We start from the raw sequence: 16767 nt of genomic DNA, 5'->3' as shown, positions 1-16767 counted from the left end.
AGTTAGGGGGGTGTTAGTGTTAGGGTTAGACTTAGCTTTAGGGGTTAATACATTTCTTAGAATAGCGGTGAGCTCCGCTCGGCAGATTAGGGGTTAATAAGTGTAGGCAGGTGTCGGCGACGTTGAGGGGGGCAGATTAGGGGTTAATAAATATAATATAGGGGTCGGCGGTGTTAGGGGCAGCAGATTAGGGGTACATAGGGATAACGTAGGTGGCGGCGCTTTGCGGTCGGAAGATTAGGGGTTAATTATTTTAAGTAGCTGGCGGCGATGTTGTGGGGGGCAGGTTAGGGGTTAATAAATGTAATATAGGGGTCGGCGGGGTTAGGGGCAGCAGATTAGGGGTACATAAGTATAACGTAGGTGGCGGTCGGCAGATTAGGGGTTAAAAATTTTAATCGAGTGGCGGCGATGTGGGGGGAGCTCGGTTTAGGGGTACATAGGTAGTTTATGGGTGTTAGTGTACTTTAGGGTACAGTAGTTAAGAGCTTTATGAACCGGCGTTAGCCAGAAAGCTCTTAACTCCTGCTATTTTCAGGCGGCTGGAATTTTGTCGTTAGAGCTCTAACGCTCACTTCAGAAACGACTCTAAATACCGGCGTTAGAAAGATCCCATTGAAAATATAGGATACGCAATTGACGTAAGGGGATCTGCGGTATGGAAAAGTCGCGGCTGAAAAGTGAGCGTTAGACCCTTTAATCACTGACTCCAAATACCAGCGGGCGGCCAAAACCAGCGTTAGGAGCCTCTAACGCTGGTTTTGACGGCTACCGCCGAACTCTAAATCTAGGCCAAAATAGCTAAAGCCCATACTGAAAATAAATAATTTTAAAAAAAGAATCTTTGAAATCCAGGTTGCTCAGAACAGTCCCTCAGATATCCTGGTAATTTGACTGAATACTTCATAAAGCTGTTATAGTCCAAGGGGTAGATTTAACAAATGTCAAGTGGACATGATAGGCTATAGCGAATCCTGTCCGCTCGACATCGCTAAATGCCGCTTACACTGTCAGCATTTAACATTGCACAAAAATTTTTTGTGAAATGCTTGTGCAATTAGGATTGCCAGGTGTCCGGTATTTCAGGTTACTGCCCGGTAATATTATTTCCTAAAAACCGGACAGATGTTAAGATCTGTGTTTTGTTTTTTTAAAAATATTTTGCTATTTACATTACTTTAGTGGCCGCATCCGGCTGTACCTAACCCAACCAGGCAGTACCCAGCAGTAAAGTACCCAAGCCGCCCAGCCCTGGCAGCCAGTGTCCCCTTAAGCCCTAATAGACTCGGAGTCGTCGCTCAGCTGAGCCTGTAGCGATTCCTGATGTGCCACCCTCAGCCTGCACCGTGCGTGCTGCCTTGCTGTTGTATGCGACTGTTGGACGTCACGTGATCACACGCGTGACACCACGACAGCAAGAAGACCCGGACTCTGCGCTGTCTAATCTACACATGCCGCCTGATGCTGCCTGCTGAGCCTGTGTGACAGGACTTTGAGTGTGAATATTGAATTTCCTCAGTCAGAGGCAGCAAGATAGGACCTACTGGGACCAGTCAACACATTAGATTTGCATAATCAACAAATGCAAGATAACAAGACAATGCAATAGCACTTAGTCTGAACTTCAAATGAGTAGTAGATTTTTTTATAACAAATTTCAAAGTTATGTATATTTCCACTCCCCTTGTACCATGTGATAGCAATCAGCCAATCACAAATGCATATACGTATAGTCTGTGAATTCTTGCACATGCTCAGTAGGATCTGGTGACTCAAAAATTGTAAATATAAAAGACTGTGCACATTTTTTTTAATGGAAGTAAATTGGAAAGTTGTTTAAAATTACATGCTGTATCTGAATCATGAAAATGTAATTTAACCTGAGTATCCCTTTAAGTGCCAGCCAATAAGCCATTGAATTAGTAAATGTCCCTTGAAGTGGGATCTTAGATCAGACGTAGGGCCCCATTTATTAAAGTGCGAGCGGACATGATACGATGTAGCGTATCATATCCGCCGCACATCACTGTCGGCATTTATCATTGTACAAGCAGTTTTTGTGAACTGCTTGTGCAATGCCGCCCCCTGCAGATTCGCAGGCAATCTGCCGCTAGCAGGGGATGTCAATCAGCCCGATCGTATAGGAGAGAGAGAGAGAGAGAGAGAGAGAGAGAGAGAGAGAGAGAGAGAGAGAGACATGCTACAAACTGCAGTCAGAACCTTGATGGGTTAGATATAAGGAATATAATATTACAGTGAAAACATAACCGCACCCTATGCTATAATATGAGACTCTCAGTAGCATTTCTTCTTGCTACACACAAGTATGGTGACTGCTGATCTGAGAGAGGAGCTAACCTGCCCCATCTGCCTGAGCATTTATACAGATCCTGTAAATCTCAGCTGTGGCCATAACTTCTGCCTGGGCTGTATTGAGAGTGTGCTGGGTACCCAGGAGGGGTCTGGGGTCTATACCTGTCCTGAGTGCAGAGAAACTTTTAATACAAAACCTAAACTGCAGAGGAGCATAACACTGTGTAACATAGTGAGAAATCTACATCCTACTCAGCTGGAGAAAAGAGAGACTGGGATCTCCTGCACTTACTGTATTCACTCTCCTGTACCTGCTGCTAAATCCTGTCTGCTGTGTGAGGCTTCTCTGTGTGATACCCACCTGAGGGTACACAGCAAGTCTGAGGAACACATCTTAACTGAACCCACCACTTCCTGGGGTAACAGAAAATGCTCCAATCTTTATTAGTCTAAAAAGTGAACCTAAGACCCCATTCGTTCTCATTGAGAAACTGTACAAAATCATCCATAGTGGGCGCCTCTCCCATCCACACCAGAATAAGATCATCAATATAGCGATGAGAACTTTTGATATAATGGGCACACGGGTTGCTTTCACCATAGATTTGAGACAGCTCCCACCAACCCATTGTCAGGTTAGCATATGATGGGGCAAATTTAGCCCCCATTGCTGTCCCTTTTAGTTGTAAATAGAAACTGTCTTCACATTTAAAGTAATTGTGATTGAGTAAACATATATATATACACACACTTTTAAACTTTTGACACAATCCTAAATTATTACTAATCTGCATTGAGGACAGGTACACAGCAGGCAGCATGGGGTTAAGCATTAAGGCATGGTACTGAGGCACAGAGGAATGCAAGAGATGGTATTACCAGTGCACTGCTTGTGGATTGTAGCCCAAACAATTACAGTTCTCCTGTCAGTGTGCAAACGGCCCCTACATGTTGCATATAAGTCACTCTTATCTGGCTCCCTGTCTGGCGGTGACATTTCTGGAAAAGCAGCTCGCTATGCAGTACTCAAGAGGAGGTGACAACTGCTTGTATTGAAACCAGGCTGCAGCCCCCTCTGTCTGTTTACACAGTAGTCCTAATCTTGCCGTGTCAGGTGAATTTTATGACACGTGCCTGTAGAGCCATATTGTTACTTGTAACGGATCCTCCTGTCAGTGAGTGTGTGAAAGGCTCATATGTATATATTTACCCTTATCTGGCTCTCTGTCTAACCGTGACTTTATTTGAAAAAGCAACTCATGGTGCAGGACTCAATTGACCGGAGGATCCGTTACAAGTAACTATATGGGGCATATTTATCAAGCTCCGTGGAGTAGTTATGAAACAGCGGTCACAAAGACCGCTGCTCCATAACCTGTCCGCCTGCTCTGAGCAGGCGGACACACATTGCCACAATACAACCCGATCGAGTACGATCGGGTTGATTGACACCCCCCTGCTGGCGGCCAATCGCGAGTCTGCAGGGGGCGGCGTTGCACCAGCAGCTCTTGTGAGCTGCTGGTGCAATGCTGAATACGGTGAGCGTATTGCTCGCCGTATTCAGCGAGGTCTGTCGGACCTGATCCGCACTGTCGGATCAGGTCCACCAGACCTTGATAAATATGGGCAAGTGTCATAAAATTCACCTGACACGGCAAGTTCCCTCTCTCACTCTGCCGCTCTGCTTCAAGACAGTTAGTGAAAAGCCCACAGTGCCGCACCCCTTCTACCCGCAAGGCGATCTGGGGCAGGTAGTTCACTTGAATATGGCCTGGAAATAACCCAGCCACGCGGGGCTAAATTTAGGTGCGGCTTTTAACTACTTATAGCGGTCAGTGAGGCACGGGGAGGACACTTTGGTGGATAAAAATCTGTCTGGTTGATTTTGTGGTGCATAGGGGATAATTTAATTTCACATAGAGCATGCAATTTTTGGCCGGTTTTCCCCTCTTTCGGCCGCAATGGGATAGGCCCATTTTCGGACGAAAATTTTGGCGGCCGAAATTTCGGTGCATCCCTAGTTACCATGGATCAGAGCAGGTGAAAAAAGCCATGTTTACTAATCAGCTGATTATTTCACCTGTGCTCTAGTTAAGATATCCTCAAAATCTGGCCTATTAGGGAGGCCTAAGAACAGGTTTGAAAACCAGTGCTCTATACAGAAACATGTGCAGAATGTGTACAATCCTAATGTAGGGAGGGTGGAGCTTTTATTAGTGCATGGGTTACAGGCCCATCTATCCTCAAAATAATTATACAGAGCAGCATGTACGTATATTATTACTATTGCTTACTAGTGAGTTACCTTTAGGTGGCCCCAAAAAATGTTGCACTAGGGCCATCTGTTGAGTAGGTCCAGGCCCGGCACTTGGCTTGCATAAAGGCATCAAGGCAACCGCCTTAGGGTCCCAATGTAATTTTTTTACATCTTATCAGCGGCGGAACTTCCACGGTCCCAAAGGTCGCATAAACCAATCCATTTGCGACCACCGGACCCTGGAGATCTGCCACTTAGGAGGGCCGAGCTGACAGCAGCACTGTTCACTGTTCACAAACTTTCCCTAAGGTGCCAGACCAGCAGTGTGCCGTTCCGGTATAAGCTCCGCCTCCTCCTCCAGCTCTACCATAACGTACTCGGCGCTCTCTGTCACCCACCCACCACAATCCTCCCTGCTGCTAACACCTTGCAGAAGTTGCTGACCCAGTGATCCACACGGTGACAATGTTTTTATGAAACACTGTCTACACTTTCACATCCTCTATTTACGTGACCTGGCAAAGTGACTTCAGTTGGTAGGTGCTTGTATTTTAGTGTGTTACACTTATGGGGTTAGAGTTTATGAAAGTTTTACACATAACCCCCCTGGATCTTAATAAGTACCGTATGTTTTTGCATCTAGAGGGCCATATTGGAGAAACTATACCTAGACAATGGTACTGGTTTGTTTGTTTATGCCCACTAAGGTAAATTAAATAATGTGATTGGTTTGCTATGTTTTAATTTAAAGGCCGCTGCTTTTGGTTCGGCACTGAGTGACCATGCTGGCTGACAAGATGTCCAGCTTCCTTCATATCGGTCTATACATCAGTACTTTACCCCTCCCCATACAGTAACCCCACACACATCAGTTATACTTTACTCCAAACTGTATGGGGTAAAGTATAACTGATGTGTGTAGTGGGGGTTATTACTATATGGGGTAAAGTATCACTGATGTGTGTAGTGGGGGTTATTACTATATGGGGTAAAGTATCACTGATGTGTGTAGTGGTGGTTATTACTATATGGGGTAAAGTATCACTGATGTGTGTAGTTGGGGTTATTACTATATGGGGTAAAGTATCACTGATGTGTGTAGTGGGGGTTATTACTATATGGGGTAAAGTATCACTGATGTGTGTAGTGGGGGTTATTACTATATGGGGTAAAGTATCACTGATGTGTGTAGTGGGGGTTATTACTATATGGGGTAAAATATCACTGATGTGTGTAGTGGGGGTTATTACTATATGGGGTAAAGTACCACTGATGTGTGTAGTGGGGGTTACTGTATGGGGTACAGTATAACTAATGTGTGTAGTGGGGGTTACTGTATGGGGATGGGTAAAGTATCACTGATGTGTGTAGTGAGAGTTACTATATGGGGAACAGTATCACTGATGTGTGTAGTGGGGGTTACTATGGGGTAAAGTATCACTGATGCGTATAGTTGGGGTTACTGTATGGGCCATAGTAACCCCCACTACACACATCAGTGATACCTAACCCCATACAGTAACCCCCACTACACACATTAGTTATATTGTACCCCATACAGTAACTCCCACTACACACATCAGTGATACTTTACCCCATATAGTAACTCTCACTACACACATCAGTGATACTTTACCCCACATAGTAAAAAAAACACTACACACATCAGTGATACTTTGCCCCACATAGTAAAAACCCCCACTACACACATCAGTTGTCTGGTTAGAGCTTAGACTAGAGCATCTGTATTTCCTACATGTGATTTCTTACATGTGATTTGCTATGCAGCACAACCACTGTCTGATTTGCTAGGCAGCACTCCCACTTTCTTATTTGCTAGGCAGCACAACCACTGTCTGATTTGCTATGCAGCACGCCCACTTTCTTATTTGCTAGGCAGCACAACCACTGTCTGATTTGCTAGGCAGCACAACCACTGTCTGATTTGCTAGGCAGCACAACCACTGTTTGATTTGAATTTAGCCACCAATCAGCAAGCTCTACCAAGGTGCTGAACCAAAAAATGGGCCAGCTCCTAAGCTTTACATTCCTGCTTTTTAAATAAAGATACCAAGAGATTGAAGTAAAATTGATAATAGGAGTAAATTAGAAAGTTGCTTAAAATGTCATGCTCTAAAAAATTTGGACACTTTCTTATTTGCTAGGCAGCACAACCACTGTCTGATTTGCTAGGCAGCACGCCCATTTTCTTATTTGCTAGGCAGCACAACCATTGTCTGATTTGCTAGGCAGTACAACCACTGTCTGATTTGCTAGGCAGCACAACCACTGTCTAATTTGCTATGCAGCACAACCACTGTCTGATTTGCTAGGCAGCACAACCACTGTCTGATTTGCTAGGCAGCACAACCACTGTCTGATTTGGTAGGCAGCACAACCACTGTCTGATTTGCTAGGCAGCACAACCACTGTCTGATTTGCTATGCAGCACAACCACTGTCTGATTTGCTAGGCAGCACAACCACTGTCTGATTTGTTATACAGCACAACCACTGTCTGATTTGCTATGCAGCACAACCACTGTCTGATTTGCTAGGCAGCATAACCACTGTCTGATTTGCTAGGCAGCATGCCCACTTTCTTATTTGCTAGGCAGCACAACCACTGTCTGATTTGCTAGGCAGCACACCCACTTTCTTATTTGCTAGGCAGCACAACCACTGTCTGATTTGCTAGGCAGCACAACAACTGTCTGATTTTCTAGGCAGCACTCCCACTTTCTTATTTGCTAGGCAGCACAACCACTGTCTGATTTGCTATGCAGCACGCCCACTTTCTTATTTGCTAGGCAGCACAACCACTGTCTGATTTGCTAGGCAGCACAACCACCGTCTGATTTGCTAGGCAGCACAACCACTGTTTGATTTGAATTTAGCCACCAATCAGCAAGCTCTACCAAGGTGCTGAACCAAAAAATGGGCCAGCTCCTAAGCTTTACATTCCTGCTTTTTAAATAAAGATACCAAGAGATTGAAGTAAAATTGATAATAGGAGTAAATTAGAAAGTTGCTTAAAATGTCATGCTCTAAAAAATTTGGACACTTTCTTATTTGCTAGGCAGCACAACCACTGTCTGATTTGCTAGGCAGCACGCCCATTTTCTTATTTGCTAGGCAGCACAACCATTGTCTGATTTGCTAGGCAGCACGCCCACTTTCTTATTTGCTAGGCAACACAACCACTGTCTGATTTGCTAGGCAGTACAACCACTGTCTGATTTGCTAGGCAGCACAACCACTGTCTAATTTGCTATGCAGCACAACCACTGTCTGATTTGCTAGGCAGCACAACCACTGTCTGATTTGCTAGGCAGCACAACCACTGTCTGATTTGGTAGGCAGCACAACCACTGTCTGATTTGCTAGGCAGCACAACCACTGTCTGATTTGCTATGCAGCACAACCACTGTCTGATTTGCTAGGCAGCACAACCACTGTCTGATTTGTTATGCAGCACAACCACTGTCTGATTTGCTATGCAGCACAACCACTGTCTGATTTGCTAGGCAGCATAACCACTGTCTGATTTGCTAGGCAGCATGCCCACTTTCTTATTTGCTAGGCAGCACAACCACTGTCTGATTTGCTAGGCAGCACACCCACTTTCTTATTTGCTAGGCAGCACAACCACTGTCTGATTTGCTAGGCAGCACAACAACTGTCTGATTTTCTAGGCAGCACTCCCACTTTCTTATTTGCTAGGCAGCACAACCACTGTCTGATTTGCTATGCAGCACGCCCACTTTCTTATTTGCTAGGCAGCACAACCACTGTCTGATTTGCTAGGCAGCACAACCACTGTCTGATTTGCTAGGCAGCACAACCACTGTTTGATTTGAATTTAGCCACAAATCAGCAAGCTCTACCAAGGTGCTGAACCAAAAAATGGGCCAGCTCCTAAGCTTTACATTCCTGCTTTTTAAATAAAGATACCAAGAGATTGAAGTAAAATTGATAATAGGAGTAAATTAGAAGGTTGCTTAAAATATCATGCTCTAAAAAATTTGGGTTTTATATCCATTTAACTAGCAATGGGATGGCATGTAATGGGGGGGGGGCAAAATGTATCCTTGCCTGTGTGGCCAAAAATCCTAGCACCGGCCCTGAGTAGGTCCGCTACTGAGTAGAGCATTAGTTAACGCTCCCGCTTTAGCGTTAACTGTGCTAGAAGTAAGTTTTTTTCCCCACGTCGGTTTGTGCTCGTATTATGAGTTGAAAGTCAACTGTTTTTGTTCTCGCACTAACCCAACGAGTGCAAAAAGCCGAACTTACAGTATAGGGCACGCGATAACCTATTCCCCCATAGAAGTATCTATGTATATATCTATTTGTAAAGGAAATTTATTTTTGAGTGGCTTTTATCAGTTGTAAGCCTTGCACAGACATATTACTTTGTTTCCCTGTATTGTAACCTTTTCCTGTTAAACTCCCATTTAATTCTTCTTCTTGGGAGAATGCAGTGAACAAGAGTGCATGGGCACGAAACGCGTCTGTGCGTGAACTCCTGTCCTTTTTGCTTACTGTGCTTTCTTTCACAGTATCTCTGTATGACAATAATTCTTCTTGGCTGGTTGATTGTGAGCTCACATTATTTGCATTATTTTATCTGATTGACATTAATGGAATTGGGTTTTATTTTTAAGCTGTAAGGTTTTGATCAGGCGCGGACCGCCATAGGGCATACAGGGCATTTGCCCAGTGGGCCAGGACCAGTTGTGGGCTGGGCGTGTTTGCCTTAACTCCACCCAGTCACCAGCATTATTATTTGTGCATGATGCAGGGCCAGTCCTGCCTCTCACTGCCTTGCTGTGTCTGTGAGCCAGTCACAGAGAAGCAACTCCTCCTGATGATGCCTTTTGATGTCTATGGGTGCCTGTTTTTGAGTGATTGAGGATGTCAGGGTGCTTTGCTGTGCTTTTTAAAAAAAATTACATTTCACTTTTTTATTATTTAATAAAAACCAATTTACAAAATACAGTGACAGAAGGGTGTTACAAACATTTAATGTTTTTGTAAATCAAACTAGTACCTTATAATTTTGAGGTATGCTTAAATAAAAAAAAAGGAGGGGTGTAGACAGCTCTGCCTTAAAATGCCTGGCACTATATTTGGCCCCAGTCCGTCCCTGGTTTGGATAACCAAAGTTAATGTTTATGTGGGTTTTATTTCTGGATGAAATATTATTTTGGGGGAGTATGTGAGAACGGGCGCTATCACATACCCCAGTGGAGTTTTCCTTCATGTGCCTGGAGGGGAACAAGACAGTGTATTTGCTGCCTTGGACCATCTACAGGAGAGTGATGGTGAGCTCCTCCTCCCTCCTAAATCTCTATGGTCTAGAGAGGACGATGATGTGGGACTAATAAAATCAGCAGGGAATTTTTTATTGAACTTAAAGAGAATGACTCTGTTCCCTAATACCCCTGGGTAAAGAGGCCAGTGAAGGCCTAAAACCCAAAATACAGCAATTTGTGAAACAAGGAGTTCTAAATATAACTATAAACCCCTGCAATACTCGTATCCTCCCAGAGGGCCAACTGCATACTAAAGCCCTTTATGTACAGGTTTGTGAATTAAATACTGCTGTAAAAGCATATTTTTCAGTCATGCCCATCCCCCGTACCATAATGTCATCCATACCAAAGAATGCCCAATATATTTCAGTGATAGATCAGAGCTCCACATTTTTTAGCTGTCTTTGAACTCACATGGCCAGAACCTATTTGCATTCACCTACACTCTAGGGTCTGGCCTCCAAAACAATTTACATACCAGTGTATCTAAATGGGATACACTGAGAGTCCAGCAATATTGACTAAGATTTTAGTGGAATATCTGAAATATGCCTCAACTACCCCAGGAACAGTTCTAACTCAGTACGTAGATGACCTACTGGTTGCTGCACCTACACAGAAGCAGTACCCTTAATAAATGTTGGAAGACAAGTGACATAACGTAAATAAAAAGAAGTTACAGGTAACAAAGACCAAGGTAAAATACTTAGGACACTTTGGATCCGCAACACTGGGATTGTTTATTACCAAGTCAAGAATAACATACAGAGCGCTCTGTTGTTTTATTTGGAACTCCATGAAAACAATCCATTTTGAAATGTAACATCGTTCTTAACTTTTTAATATCAAGTATTGGCTAACTGTGACTCTCAGAATCTGCAGACACCGCTGACACGCTGATTCACAGACCACCCGGTAATCCGTGCATCTGATTGGATCAAATTATGACGTGACCCCGCATACGCTGCACAACCCAGCAAATCACAGTATACGTAGGAGCGATACTGTTCACCTGAAAGGTAATCTGTTGTTCATTAAGGGTCTTACGTGTCTTATACCAATACCAACTACACTTGTACACGGAGAAGCACAACTGAAAATAGCTTCGTATTCTGGGTGAGTCAATCCTGTCAAACGAATTACCTATGTTACAGACTTATTTACCTGACCGCAGATTGTCCTTTTAGCCACCAACAAAGCTCTCACTTTATTGTTACATTGATCCAGCCACATACAGACTGACTTTGCTGCTCTCCTTGTATCCCACTGAACTTTGCTGCTCTTCTTGCATTTTAGTGATCATTGATTTCTGTGCTCTTGGATTTTTTATTTTTTCATTTCCAGCTCATATACAGACTTTTTGTTTTACTCTACATCCTATTTTTATACCACCGGTGTTTTTTTTATATCAATTAGCTATACAGTCATGTATTTTTTAGGTTAGTTTTTTTTATGTATTAGGGTTTATTAAATATATTTTATTGAACATATATAGTTTTTGAGCATTTTATTTTCATCAGCACTAAATTGTATTAACCATTGTTATCCTTTCCTCTATATTTTTATAGCAGCTTTCATTAGCGCTCCCTGTATCTTTGTTTCATTAGTTATTGTTTGGAGGTACTTTGGAACTAACCTCTTTTTTTCAGGGTAGCCATATTTTGTGCTAATTTATAGACCTCATTTTTCCTTGTAATAATTCTTCTTGGCTGGTTGATTGTGAGCTCACATTATTTGCATTATTTTATCTGATTGACATTAATGGAATTGGGTTTTAATTTTAAAGCTGTAAGGTTTTGATCAGGCGCGGGCTGGCCATAGGGCATACAGGGCATTTGCCCAGTGGGCCGGGACCAGTTGTGGGCTGGGCGTGTTTGCCTTAACGCCACCCAGTCACCAGCATTATTATTTGTGCATGATGCAGGGCCAGTCCTGCCTCTCACTCCCTTGCTGTGTCTGTGAGCCAGTCACAGAGAAGCAACTCCTCCTGATGATGCCTTTTGATGTCTGTGGGTGCCTGTTTTTGAGTGATTGAGGATGTCAGGGTGCTTTGCTGTGCTTTTTAAAAAAAATTACATTTCACTTTTTTATTATTTAATAAAAACCAATTTACAAAATACAGTGACAGAAGGGTGTTACAAACATTTAATGTTTTTGTAAATCAAACTAGTACCTTATAATTTTGAGGTATGCTTAAATAAAAAAAGGAGGGGTGTAGGCAGCTCTGCCTTAAAATGCCTGGCACTATATTTGGCCCCAGTCCGTCCCTGGTTTGGATAACCAAAGTTAATGTTTATGTGGGTTTTATTTCTGCATGAAATATTATTTTGGGGGAGTATGTGCGAACGTGCGCTATCACATACCCCAGTGGAGTTTTCCTTCATGTGCCTGGAGGGGAACAAGACAGTGTATTTGCTGCCTTGGACCATCTACAGGAGAGTGATGGTGAGCTCCTCCTCCCTCCTAAATCTCTATGGTCTAGAGAGGACGATGATGTGGGACTAATAAAATCAGCAGGGAAATTTTTATTGAACTTAAAGAGAATGACTCTGTTCCCTAATACCCCTGGGTAAAGAGGCCAGTGAAGGCATAAAACCCAAAATACAGCAATTTGTGAAACAAGGAGTTCTGAATATAACTATAAACCCCTGCAATACTCATATCCTCCCAGAGGGCCAACTGATTACAAAGCCCTTTATGTACAGGTTTGTGAATTAAATACTGCTGTAAAAGCATATTTTTCAGTCATGCCCATCCCCCGTACCATAATGTCATCCATACCAAAGAATGCCCAATATATTTCAGTGATAGATCAGAGCTCCACATTTTTTAGCTGTCTTTGAACTCACATGGCCAGAACCTATTTGCATTCACCTACACTCTAGGGTCTGGCCTCCAAAACAATTTACATACCAGTGTATCTAAATGGGATACACTGAGAGTCCAGCAATATTGACTAAGATTTTAGTGGAATATCTGAAATATGCCTCAACTACCCCAGGAACAGTTCTAACTCAGTACGTAGATGACCTACTGGTTGCTGCACCTACACAGAAGCAGTACCCTTAATAAATGTTGGAAGACAAGTGACATAACGTAAATAAAAAGAAGTTACAGGTAACAAAGACCAAGGTAAAATACTTAGGACACCTTACTAACCCCAGTTCCTTCTCAGCAACCAATCACTTTTTCAGGGTGCCGCTGCAGAGAGAGGTCTCTGCTTTACCTCCATATAGGAATCCAATATATTAGAAGGTCCACAGCAGCTTTCTTTTATCATAAAAACCCTCCTTTATTCAAACATATTAAAACATGGTGTTGCGACATTTAAATATATATTTCTATATATATATCTGATACTGTTAATGATTGGCTAATATTAATTAAAAATACATCAGTATCTGTGTCCGTTAATCAAGGTTAAATCTGCTGAGGTTTATACAGTAAGATACTTGCTGAGGCCACATCTAAATAACATAGCAATACTTGTAGATTTTTTTTTTTATATTAAAGGATTATTAGAACATTACACTACAGCAGGGAACTTAAATTGATATATCTAAACATGCATTCTTGGTTAAAGGACAAAAATTCAGAATAATCATTTACATATTATAAAAGCAATACATTTTAATAGCTGCATATTCATTACTATAGGATAATATATATAGATTGATAGATAGATAGATATATGGTAGATAGATAGATAGATAGATAGATAGATAGATATATGATAGGTAGATGGAAGATAGATAGATAGATAGATAGATAATAGATAGATGATAGATAAATAGATAGATTGATAGACAGACAGATAGATAGATAGATAGATAGATAGATAGATAATAGATAGATAATAGATAGATAGACAAATAGATAGATATACACATCGGCATGTCTTATTATATGAATTATCAAAATAATTACTTATTTAGCTACATAATAAAATAACATAGGTACATGTAATTTTATATGTAAGATCAAAGAGGGGACCTAATGTAATAGGAAAACATACATTGTATTACAGCTATGGTTTTCCTTTTGCTGGGCAGTGATTAATATTTCTAGCTCTTGATTCTCACCCAGGCACCATCACCACGTACCCAGAATGCAGCATGAAGAGGCTCTGTGAATGTGACGGTGAATGTGTGTAAGTGTCTGATTGGATTACAAAGCTCATAAAAGGACAGACGCCCAGCCTCATAGTCCAGCAGTATTCCTACTCTGTGGCATGATAGAGAGTGATGTAATGAAGTGTATATGGTTTTATGTGCTACTGCATCACCCAAATGTATCTCAGAAAGATCATTATCAACATCATTGTCATCATCATAATCATTAATATCATCACTGCTATTATAAACATCATTGTCATCATCATAGTCATTAATATCATCACCGTTATTATAAACATCATTGTTGTCATCATAATTATTAATATCATCACCGTCATTATAAGCATCATTGACGTCATCATAATCATTAATATCATCACCGTTATTATAAACATCATTGTCGTCATCATAATCATTAACATCATCACCGTTATTATAAACATCATTGTCATCATTATAATCATTGATATCATCACAGTTATTATAAACATCATCATCATAATCATAATCATTAATATCATCACCGTTATTATAAACATCATTGTCGTCATCATAATCATTAATATCATCACAGTTATTATAAACATCATCATCATAATCATAATCATTAATATCATCACCGTTATAATAAACATCATCATCATAATCATTAATATCATCACAGTTATTATAAACATCATCATCATAATCATAATCATTAATATCATCACCGTTATAATAAACATCATCATCATAATCATTAATATCATCACCATTATTGTCAACATCATTATCATCATCATCATCTTTATCATTGTCAGTATAAGAATAGCTCAGTATCCAGGACATATAATTTCCTATCTGAGACTCATTGCCCCTCCTTCCCATACTAGAATAACAAAATCCTATACTCCAGTCCCCTGATTGACTGGTCTCTACTTCCCAGTAATGTCGTCCTGAGGAAAAGTTCCTAGTGCTTAATACCTGAGGAGCATCTGTAAATCTTTCTGGTGTTTCTGGTCGTTGCTGGTTTATTATTGACCAGGATGCACTTTTACAATCACCTGATAGAATAACATTATTATTAGCTGTGTTAATATCCATTATTAGGTCTGATGTCACCTGCACATAGAGCCCTTTCTTTACATCAGTCACAATATCAGCTAAACCTCTGTATAAGGTCACTGAGCTCAGACCCTCATCCATATCCCCCCCAGCAGGGACCTGTTTATCACCTCTCTGTGTGACCTCATTATCTCCCTTCTCAGCACCACAAAAGTCATCTCTGTGTGATTCCTGTTCTTGTAGGACAGTTAATGGGTCAGTCATGTTGCACAGCTCCTCAATGTGACAAATCTTCCTGGTCAGCTCGTCCTTCTCTTTTTCCAGCTGCTGGATCAGATCAGAGATTGTGAGTAAAACCTGCTCCTGCTGCCGGGTGATGTCACTCAGGACTCGCTTCTCTAGGTCTTCCAGCTGTTTCCTGATGTCCCTAATCAGGGCAGTGAGTCGCTCTGTTACACCAGCTGCTTTCTCTTGCACCCCTCTCCTATGCTCCTGCAGACTCTGGACTCTTTTCTCAGTCTTCTCTCTCTTTGAGGTCAGTTTCTGCAGAACATCTCTCAGTTTATTATTTTACTTTTGAGAAGCCATATTTAGCATTTCTATGTGGTGTCCTCTGTGCTCTACAGCCAGGGAGCAGGACACACAGATACAGGCAGCATCTTCAAAGCAGTAATACTCCAGGAGCTTCTTGTGGATTGAGCATTTTCTGTTACCCAATAAAGTAGTGGGTTCAGTTAAGATGTGTTCATCAGACTTACTGTGACTTTTCAAGTGGAAATCACAAAAAGAAGCCTAACACAGCAGACAAGATTTAAAGGCAGGGTAAATGCAGTAAGTGCATAAGATCCCAGTCTCAGTCTCTTGATGACTAGGGAGTAAATGTTTTAGTAAATTACACAGTGTCACATTTCTCTGCATCTCAGGTCTGTTGCTTGATTTTTTTCTACACTCAGGACAGGTATAAACCCCAGAATCCTCCTGAGTACCCAGCACAATATCAATACATTGTAGGCAGAAGTTATGACCACAGCTCAGAGTTACAGGATCTGTATAAATGCTCAGGCAAATAGAGCAGGTTAGTTCCTCTCTCAGATCAGCAGACGCCATGCTTGTATCCAGTGAGAAGAAATGAAACTGAACTTTTTTTTTTATTCAACAGAGGGTGTGGTTTTTACTTGTTGTTTGCATATCGTAAATTCTCAGCTACCGTGCCCAGTGTATTATGTAACAACCCTTTAGCAAAGCTAATTATAAAAGTTATACAGTTGTTTGGTCCTGGCATTGCATTTTAAAAAAAAGTGTTTTAATAAAGCTTTTAATCTTAAGGGAAGCAGGGCTGGTCCTAGAAGTTATAGACAAGTAAGACTAACATCAGTAATGTGGAAGATACTGGAGGGGATTATAGTGTATTATATTCAATACTTTTTATTGAAAACAAGATTATGAGTTAAAGTCATGGTTTTATGAGTAAATAGATCACTTTAAATGAATGCAGAATTATAGATAAAGGTGAAACAATTGATGTGGTTTGCTTGGATTTTGCTTAGACTTTTGATACATTTGATACATTGCCATCTCTATTTTTTAAGATGATACATAGTTGGGTAAGGTGATTGGTTAGTGACATATGTACAATGAATTAAGAACATTGGAGTAATGGGCTGGTAAATGGCAAATGAGATTTAATATTGGTAAATGTAAGGTTCTACATTTTGTAAGTAAAA

The 16767-nt window shown here is 41.3% G+C and overlaps 1 pseudogene; it reads right to left on the bottom strand.

Moving 5' to 3' along the window:
* Positions 1-13834: 13834 nt before the first annotated feature.
* On the bottom strand, positions 13835-16150 carry LOC128636011 (E3 ubiquitin-protein ligase TRIM39-like; annotated as a pseudogene).
* Positions 16151-16767: the final 617 nt, after the last annotated feature.

This window comes from Bombina bombina, chromosome 7 (assembly GCF_027579735.1).
Source record: "Bombina bombina isolate aBomBom1 chromosome 7, aBomBom1.pri, whole genome shotgun sequence".
Classification (NCBI taxonomy): Eukaryota; Metazoa; Chordata; class Amphibia; order Anura; family Bombinatoridae; genus Bombina; species Bombina bombina.
Note: the sequence above shows the minus strand (reverse complement) of the source record. Positions and strands in the feature narration are given on the sequence as shown.